We start from the raw sequence: 9,472 nt of genomic DNA, 5'->3' as shown, positions 1-9,472 counted from the left end.
TTTGGCCTCCACAGGGTGATTCCCCGAAGAAAGCCTTTAAAATAGAAGAAGACATTCAAATAGCAAAACCGCAGTGGCCCCCGCAAGACAATTCCCTAGAGTTAACCCAGCAACAGCATGAGGAAACCGTTCCAAGAAGTGTCCTTTAAAGTAATCCTCCAAGTGTGGAGAAAAAAAAAACCTTCCAAAGGTCCAAATAAGGAAGTATTTAAGGAGTTTGAGTTAAATAATTGAAAGAATGAGAAGTATGTTGTTCTGAAGTAAGGATGCATTGCTGTGTGAGCAGCTGGGCATGTAGTTCAAATATGTAAACGGAATGCTTGAGAATGGGGATGTGAGAAGACACGGTGTATGTTTCATTCATTGCATATATTGCAGTTTTTGATCATGTTAAAAAATGAAACGTATCAACAATTGGCAGGCATAGCCAAAATTGATTTGTTTTTCTGTTGTGGGGATCGTGGAATTTGATTTTTCTCCTAGTGAATATAAATACAGTAATGGATCTAACATAAACCATAAATATTTGACAGTTCAGTAGTCACACATTTATTTATTTTTCATTTGAATAGAACTATTTTGTAGTTTGATGCCCTTCTGGCTCAAATTACACGAGTTATTTATATTAGGAAAGTATTTTGGCACCTGGTGTGCACAACCAAAGGGAATAAGGATTTTTTTTTTTTTTTTTTATAATTCAAGTGTACATTATGTCCAAGACAAAGTGGTAATAGTTACACATGTGTAACCTATTTTGAACAAAAACATATTTTTCAAATAAGATTTTACTTTTTAGGTTAGCTGATAATATTTACATTTGTTGTCAATTCCTGAATTTGTCGACGTTTTCAGGCTGGTTAAATTGCATTATCGTTGCTCAAAAGGCAATAAAGTGTTGTTTTTCTGTTGGACTTTTCTTCTGTTTCCTCGAATTTTCAATGGCGGTCCATGCATCTCATCAGGAATTCCACAGATCACTGATTCATCAACAGTCCTATAAGATCTAGAGAACGACACCCTGCTGAAAAACTAAAACCTGCTGAAAAATTACTTTAAAGGCATTCCTGGGCCTACTCAAGACAAATTCAACTTTTTTCTTTACAGCCAGACACAGTAAAGCGTTGGTAGGAAAAAACACACATGCAGCTTGTAGAAATGACCTTAATATGCGCTAAAGCACAGGTGTGAAACTCAAGGCACAGGGGCCAAATGCGGCCTGCCACATCATTTTATGTGGTCTGCGAAAGCAAATCATGTTCATCAACTTCAAAATCTGTACCCAAATTCCAGATTCCATAATTCCATAATAAACAATAATGGTAAGATACTGCATTTTACTGTTGTCAACTCATTGTACTACAGTAAGTGAAACAATACTTGAACAAACTATTATCGTTGTCTTCTTATTTCTAAACTAGTTGTCTGATGAACAACTAACCAAAATAAATATCTTATGGAAGAGAGGATGGACAAGGAACCGTTTACATAAATCAATGTATCAAATTTTCTCTGTTTTCTTTTGAAAAAATAACCCCAGAGCATAGTGGTACACTGCGTGACACACCCACCTCACAGTTCTGAGTTTATGGTTTCAAATCTGCATTTGTGTTTAGAGTTTGCGCATTCTCACTATGCCTGCGTGGGCTGTCTCGGCATACCCGTGTTTCCTCCCACATTCCTAAAACACGCACGCTCATTTAATCGAAGACTCCAAATCATCCATGGGTATGAATGTGAGTGTAAAAGGTTGTGTCACATTCAGGTATTTCGCTCATCACAATACGTCAGATAATAATATTGTACTCGCCACAGTGGCGCAGCCTTCTTTGATGATGCAATCGGTATCGGAGTGTCAGTCATCCATGCGTGCCGTAACACTGGTACTCCAGGAATCCACTCAGCTTTCCGTCTGCGACTGGACTATAGCTGCTCACGTTTTTGTAAATTACCCTGGTATTGATCTCTTTGAATCCTGGATTAAGACAACAATAAAATCAGAGTATTTCCTGACCTGCTATCTGTGTTTTACTGAAAATTGCATCACTTTGGTCCAAGACAAACTCCCCGATCTTCAAAGCCTGACCCTCTTGACTGTGAACTGCTTTGAATTTGGACTTTGAATTGACCTGTCACGTCTTTTCCTAAAACTTTTGCAGTGGTTCATTGTTTAGGACTAGGATCCCTCACCATGTTGAAATGTCTAATTTTTGTTCAAATTGGTAAAACCTTGAGGGACTATTAATATCGAACCAGAATCAGAATCAGCTTTAATGGCCAAGTGTGTAAAAATAGAGGGAATTTTTCTCCGGCACACGGTGCTGCCCTGGTACGACTTTCAGAACAAAGAACATCAAAGCAACAAGAGCAAAGGACAAGAGACATTTCTGTTTAGAGGAACTATTCCTTATAAGTTGTGCAAGATGTAAAATCGTATTCATTTAGAACAGGTAAGAGAAAAGTGTGCTAACGTCCCACATTGTGTTAAGCTTGTGCAGAGTGCCTTTACCCTTTCGCGGTTATAGACCGGTGCAATGACAATTGTGCAAAGGGAGTAGTTTAAAGTGATGAATCGTGCGATAGTCTACAAAATAAATTAGTTAATAGTTATAGTTATTATACTTTATACTGTACTATATATATATATATATATATATATATATATATATATATAGTTATAGTTAGTTATACTAATCCTGATTGGACCAGCAAGATGTGAGTGAGTGTCCTAACAAAGGCACAAGGCAGAAAAATAGTAGGTCCGCTGATCAAGAATTTAATGACGTAACTGCCAGAGGGAAAAAACTGTTCGAATGCCTGCTAGCTTTGACTTTAATTGATCACTAGCGCTTTCCCAAAGGAAGGAGCAGGAAGAGCTGGTGACGAGGATGTGGAGGATCCGAAAGGATCCTGCCTGCTCTGGACCTAGTTGCGTGTCCTCAATAATTCTGTCCTCAATAGTGGGTAGAGTGGTCCCGACAATCCGTTCAGCAGTTTTGATTGTCCATTGCAGTCGGAGTTTGTCCTTTTTTGTGTCGGCCCCAAACCAGACTGTGATGGAGGTACATAGTACTGATTGGATGACCATTGTGTAGAACTGTCTCAGCAGCTCTTGTGACAGGTGCTGCTTCCCCAGAAGCCGCAAGAAGTACATCCTTTGCTGGGCTTTTTTTTGGATGGAGTTGATGTTCGTCTTCCACTTCAGGTCCTCTGAGACTGTAATTCCCAAGAGCTTGAAGGTCTCGACGGTTGACACAAGACAGTTGGACAGCGTTAGGGGCAGCTGTGGTGAAGGATGCCTCCTGAAGTCCACAATCTTTTCTCCAGTCTTTAGAGTGTTCAATCCCAGGTTATGTTGACCACACCAAAGCTCCAATCTCACCACTTCCTGTTGATACGCAGACTCGTCGCCGTCTTAGATGAGGCCGATGACCGTGGTGTCATCTGAGAACTTCAACAGTTTGAGACTCGGATGCCATTAGGTGCAGTCGTTTGTGTAGAGCACAGATGTCAAACTCAAAGCCCGTGGGCCAAATCCAGCCATGATTTTATGTGGGCTGGGAAGCCAAATCTACAGTATCAATTTCCATGACCCTTGAAAAAATCGATAGCAAAATTTCAAATTGTCATGTATCATAGAAAATAGCGTTGAGATGTTACAAGAATTTTTGTTTTACCAAACATGAATAGTTGGAAAAAAACATTGCCCTTGCTTTCTGATTCCAAAACTAGTTCATAAATTGATGATGTGAATATGATGAGACAATTCAATATTTTTGTTTCACAGTCGTAACGACCCTCTGAGGGAAACCAGAACTAAAATGTGGCCCGCAAGAAAAATTAGTTTGACACTCCTGGTGTGGAGCGAGAAGAGCAGAGAGGAGAGGACACAACCTTGGGGTGCCCCAGTGCTGATAGTTCACATGGATGGGGTGGTCCCCAGCCTCACCTGCTGTGTCCTGCCCGTCAGGAAGCCGTCGATCCTCCGGGAGATGGCAGCCGAGACGCTGAGCTGGAGAAGTTTGGAGGAGAGGAGTTCAGGGATGATGGTGTTGAACGCAGAGTTGAAATGAAATGAGTTGAAATGCATAGTATTAAAGCACTTTATGATGCGTGATACTTTTTTTCATGACAGGTAGTATAAAATATGGCGCCACGGTGACTCAGCTGGTAAAGCGATGGCTTCACAGTTCTGAGGACCCGGGTTCAATCCTGGCCCTGCCTATGTGGAGTTTGCATGTTCTTGTTGTGCCTGCCTGGGTTTTCTCCGGGCACTCCGGTTTCCTCCCACATCCCAAAAATATGCAACATTAATTGGGCACTCTAAATTTCCCCTAGGAGTGATTGTGAGTGCGGCTGTTTGTCTCGATGTGCCCTGCGATTGGCTGGCAACCAGTTCAGGGTGTACCCTGCCTCCTGGTGTTGACAGTTGGGATGGGCTCCAGCACATCCCGTGACCCTTGTGAGGATAAGTGGCAAAATATTATAATTATAATAATTATTATAATTAATTACAAAAACCGATAATTAAAAAAAAATGAATGGATGGTATAAAATATTTCAATCAATTTCTGAGGTGCTTATCCTCATTAGGGTTACAGGTAAACTGGAGCTTCTCCCTGAATTCGAGAGAGGGGTGGAGTACACCCACAACTGCCCGACAATTGCGCAGCAGGTGAACAAAATGAGCATTCACAACTATAGAAAATGTAGTTTTCATTCATTCATTGACTAAGCACACTTAATTTTGACCCATGAACCTCAGAATGCGAGGCAGACAAGCAAACCACTGTTCCATTTCCGACAATCTACCAATAAAATTTTTATTTTTTTTTTCTTTTCAGAAATGGAAGTTAACTAGAATTTGACATATTTACGAATAAATATTAATGTCATTTATTCCATTTTCTACGAATTGTTTCTTAAATTGTGTACAGTACAGTACTCTACGTATATTTTATAATTTAAAATATAATTTCAGTTGAATAGCTTCTACTATTATAGAAAGAAAAAAGACCAGGTCTGTTATTAGGACAAGAGGTGGCCTAAACATCACATTGCGTGTTTGTGCCATAAATGTATTGAGGCCAGTATGTAAAACTTCAAGGTGGGTTCGTACGTTGTCAATCTACCTTGCTGTCTGAATCTGCCAGGGGCGGGTCATGCCGTTAATGCCGGCGGGCGATTGGCCAAGCGCGCTGCGGATTTACACGCCGATTGGTCGACGGGCTACGTCAGCAGCAGTGGTCCTCACACAAGTGTTTGTGTCGGCGTGATAAGAGCGCCGCAGCACGCCGCCGTGTGTGTCCAGGATGAGGCGTGCACGAGAGAGGATGGATCCGCGATGGGGTGAGGTAAGCACGGATAAATATGCTCGCTTCATCGTCGTCTGATGTCATGCGCCTACTTTTTTTTTTTTTTTTTTTTAATGCTGCTTCACCCTCCCGCCGAATGTCCTTTGCTTTCCGCGAACATTTCCACTGTAGTTTCCTCACGCGTGCTGTGATGTATTTGTTTTTTTCTTCCCGAATTTAATTGCCCTATTGTCATTGATGCACTTTGGCTGCGTCCCACCGATGCTGCTTGTGAAAGGCTGTCACCACCTCAGTGCTCTTCATGAATTGGCAAGGTTAAACCCAAAATAATGAGGGAAGCTAAAAGTTGATCGAAACCCCATCATTGCCAAAACTTTGAACGCGTATTATTCATTAATTTTGAAGTAATATCATTGGAATAGATGGTCATTTGAGGCATACATTGTGAATCTGAATGACCGATATTAACAGCATATCATTATCAAATCGAGTGGGAAGTGTTTCTCACTTGTGCTTCACGGTTCAAGGTTTGATAGTTTGAAAACGGAGTTGTTTGTTCTGACCTGTGCTTGGGTCATCTCCGGGTATGCCAAAAACCCAAATTCAAGAAACTCAATTTTCCATGGATGTGAGTGTGAAAGGTTACTTGTCCATATGTGTTCTGTGATTGGCTGGCGACCAGTCCAGGGTCCTGCTTTGCTCTCACACAAATCAGCGAGAAAGGCTCAGGACCCGACTGAGGATAAAAGCTGTCGATGGATAAATTGCCTTCTCCTTCAGCGATTACAATGATACTATTAATAATGTGTATTCCCATCGTGAGTGGCGTATGTCCCCCCCCCCCCCACAGTGGTGTCCAGCATTATAATATCCTGCATTATTGATATTAACAGACCCCTTCAGTTCTCCTTGAAACACTTTTGCGTATACTGTACTAACAAGCTATCAAAAATGGTGAATACACATTGGAAGGTGTAAACCTGTGATTAAGTGGTGGCCGATCAAGTATGTAGTACGCCTTTTGCCCACTCAGCAGGGATGGGCGCCAACTCCACTTGACACACAAAATGCATGGCTGACATCAAAAAAAAAAGAGTTGGAGTGAATGTTTTGCTTTAGTATTTAGAATAAAACACCTTGTCAGTAGATGTCCTCTTTATGGGAGTTAGCCTTGTTACAGTTTTGCATGGATTTCACAAACATTTGTCAGCATGATGGATTTTTTTTTTTTAAAGGATTACCATTCAAGTTACTTGGTTGACTTTGCATTTTTGTGGTGTATTTTTGTCATAGATAATTCATCAATTGTCAAATCACTTCATTCATTCAGTTCTTTTTGAAAATCATGGTACTCTTCTCTTAAAATTTAAAAGCAGATTAGGCAACTGTACCAAAATAAACGATCACTAAACCGTTTCTCTACGTGGCTTCTTGTCAAAATGATCTCCCAATTCCCAACTGACCGCTCGCAGATTTATTGACCTCTTAGTGTGCGCTACGTTTGGTTGTTCTATGCCCCAAACAACTGGAACGATCTACAACAAAAGAACACGACTCAACTCATTCATCCCAGTATCATTATTTAAAAAGTTAATGAGGGTTACTGTAAGGTTACATGCTCGCTGCACCTGTTTTAGGCTGTTACGAACCCTTTGTTCATCATATGTTTTGATCTATTTAGAGGTGCAAAGATTGACTGATTATAAAAGTAATCTAATGGTTTTTGATTAATTGTTTAGAGACTTTTTTAACTGAAAATTGTCCAAACCCTTGAAATTTCAGCCTCTGAACAGTAAATATAAAAAAAGTTGATTTATTACCGGTATATCAATTGTGTCAATATTTATAATTCTATAAATTATATTAATAAAGCAGATTGATTATCTTTGTGTTTCATAAAAGCAAGACATTTGCAAAGAGCTGCTTTTATTTTGGAAAACAGCGATCACCATTTTTACTCGTTTTCTGACCAAACTACTATTGCAGCGTAATCATAATCAATCTATGTTTTTGCGTTTTCTGCACTGTCAATTTGAAATAATGCCCTTTAATTTAAAGATTCTGATCTGATTCATCACTTAAAAAATTCACAAATTAATTGATTATTCAAATTGGTGATTAAAATGATGAATCATTTGTTGCAGCCCTAGAATTATGTAAATATCAGAATTGAGAATCATCTTTATTCACCAAATGTGCCAGAAACATACAAGGAAATTGATGAAAGTTAATGCTTGAAAAAATTTGATGGAAAAAAAATAAGAATCAAAGCTCTTTTGGTGTCAGGCCAAATATAGCAAATGCCAGGAGGGACAAAACTCAGAGAGCAATCCAATACTTGCTTCAAATAATGTCATTGTCATTTGCTTTTTTTTCCTATAAGCTCAGGGGTAAAATCCCAGATAAAAATCTAAAATCAGATTTTTGTGAAAATAAACCTGAGATTTGATTTGAAGACCATATGGCCACGCTGTGCGATCAGTGAATGGCTTATTATGTCCTTCGCTACCTCGCATCCAGCCAGTGAAGGCCGGCAATCCGAAATTGACGCAGCGCTTTCATCCTTCCTGTTACGTGGACATTTCACATCAGTACCTGGATCACAAGCTAATCTACTCCCCCCAACCCTTTCTCCCACATGGCAGTTTTCTATTACAGGCCCATCTGGCAGAACAGGGATGACGGTCCAAAGCCAGACTTCCTGTGTATCATGAAGAGTCTCCTCGTTATTTTATTAGCTGTTGAGCTCGTGCGCCAGCTCTAACAACCTGGCCTGTCGCAGTCGGTGTCCTTCTTACTCTGGCTGCTCTAATCACATTTCCGCAAGGTGTAATTAGTTAAGTGAGTTGAAAGCCGCACTGTAATCCCCTGTTTAAGTTTTGTGCGTCTTTGCTTAGTCAGTCATGCTCACGTGGTTTAGCGTCTCCTACGAAAGCCATGTATGGTAGTTGTTGTCAAGAGGCTCAGTTGACTTGGTTTGCTCGCTTATCAGTACCAAAGACTGATACTTGATGATGCTATTGGGTCTTGCAGTTGCGGTGGGAAGTTTTATTTTCCGCAAGTATTGTTCAAAAACACAGAGCAAATATTTTTCTGGAACATGGCATGAGTTTCATAAATTTGTTTTAACAGTCTTGCCACACATCCATCTAAAAGTAAGCTTGTCCTGTTAGGAGTCGCCAGAGCGAAACGCTCATTTTTGTTCAACTCAGTTTTTACGCTGGATGCCCTTCCTGATGCAACACATCCATCTATCCAGTCATTTTCTTAGCCGCTTATCCTCACAAGGGTCGCAGGGAGTGCTGGAGCCTATCCCAGGTGTCAACGAGCAGGAGGCACGGTACACGCTGGATTGGTTGCCACCCAATTGCAGGATACATAGAGACAAACAGCCGCACTCACAATCACACCTAGGGTCCAATTAATGTTGCATGTTTTTGAGATGTGGGAGGGAACCGGAGTGCCCGGAGAAAACCCACGCAGCCCCCGAGAGAACATGCAGTTCTCTACAGCTGTGTCACCGTGCCGCTGAAACATAAAAATTATCATCAAAAACTGTTTGTGATTAATTTGACAGTCAATTGTCAATTCATTGATTATTGGTTGGCCCTCTGGTTTGACCTGAATGTCTCTGCACACTGACTTTGCTCATTACTACTTCTGCCCGGAATTTATATATCTGGCAGGAAAAACTTGCTACCAGTGTGGGAGCATCTGAGTATTTTTGAGTCTCGTTACAAGTAGAGAAATGTTACACACGTTAATTTTCCAAATTAATCAGTGCTCTATCGTCAGTGTAAAATTATAAAGAGGAAACCAGCATCCCCCATCAATTACATTTAATAATACCTTTTGGACTGTCTCAGTCTTTTGAGAGTTATTATGATTTTCAAGCCCAAATGTTTTTTCTACAGGTCTTGTATTCTCACTTAACTGTTCTGTGTTTCCCAATTAATGATTAAAGCCAAGATCCAACATCGAGAGATTCCTCCATCTTTGTCGATCAGTAGTTTGCTTAACTGGCCTTGCCTCTTTTTTCTATGTAGCGATAGGTTACAGATTTAAAATAATCGGAAATAAAAGTATGGAAATAATTAGAGAGGCCATGTGCAGCCGAAGATCTGAACCCATCTGAATTGCAAAATCTTTTAGAAACATAG

At 40.3% G+C, this 9,472-nt stretch overlaps 1 protein-coding gene across 4 annotated transcripts in view; it reads left to right on the top strand.

Annotated features, from left to right (window-relative positions):
- Nucleotides 1–5,154: 5,154 nt before the first annotated feature.
- The window catches only part of b3galt1b (UDP-Gal:betaGlcNAc beta 1,3-galactosyltransferase, polypeptide 1b), a 47,071-nt gene continuing 42,753 nt past the window's right edge, over nucleotides 5,155–9,472 (top strand). Inside the window, exon 1 of one of the 4 annotated variants that reach the window (XR_009798222.1) lies at nucleotides 5,155–5,351. The gene's annotated coding sequence lies outside the window, so the exon portion shown is untranslated. The remainder of the gene's footprint in view (nucleotides 5,352–9,472) is intronic. The other 3 variants (XM_061842400.1, XR_009798221.1, XM_061842401.1) reach the window with 3 other exon arrangements.

The sequence above is a fragment of the Syngnathoides biaculeatus genome, chromosome 14, assembly GCF_019802595.1.
Source record: "Syngnathoides biaculeatus isolate LvHL_M chromosome 14, ASM1980259v1, whole genome shotgun sequence".
NCBI lineage: Eukaryota > Metazoa > Chordata > Actinopteri > Syngnathiformes > Syngnathidae > Syngnathoides > Syngnathoides biaculeatus.
This window is presented reverse-complemented; position numbering and strand designations above follow the sequence as displayed.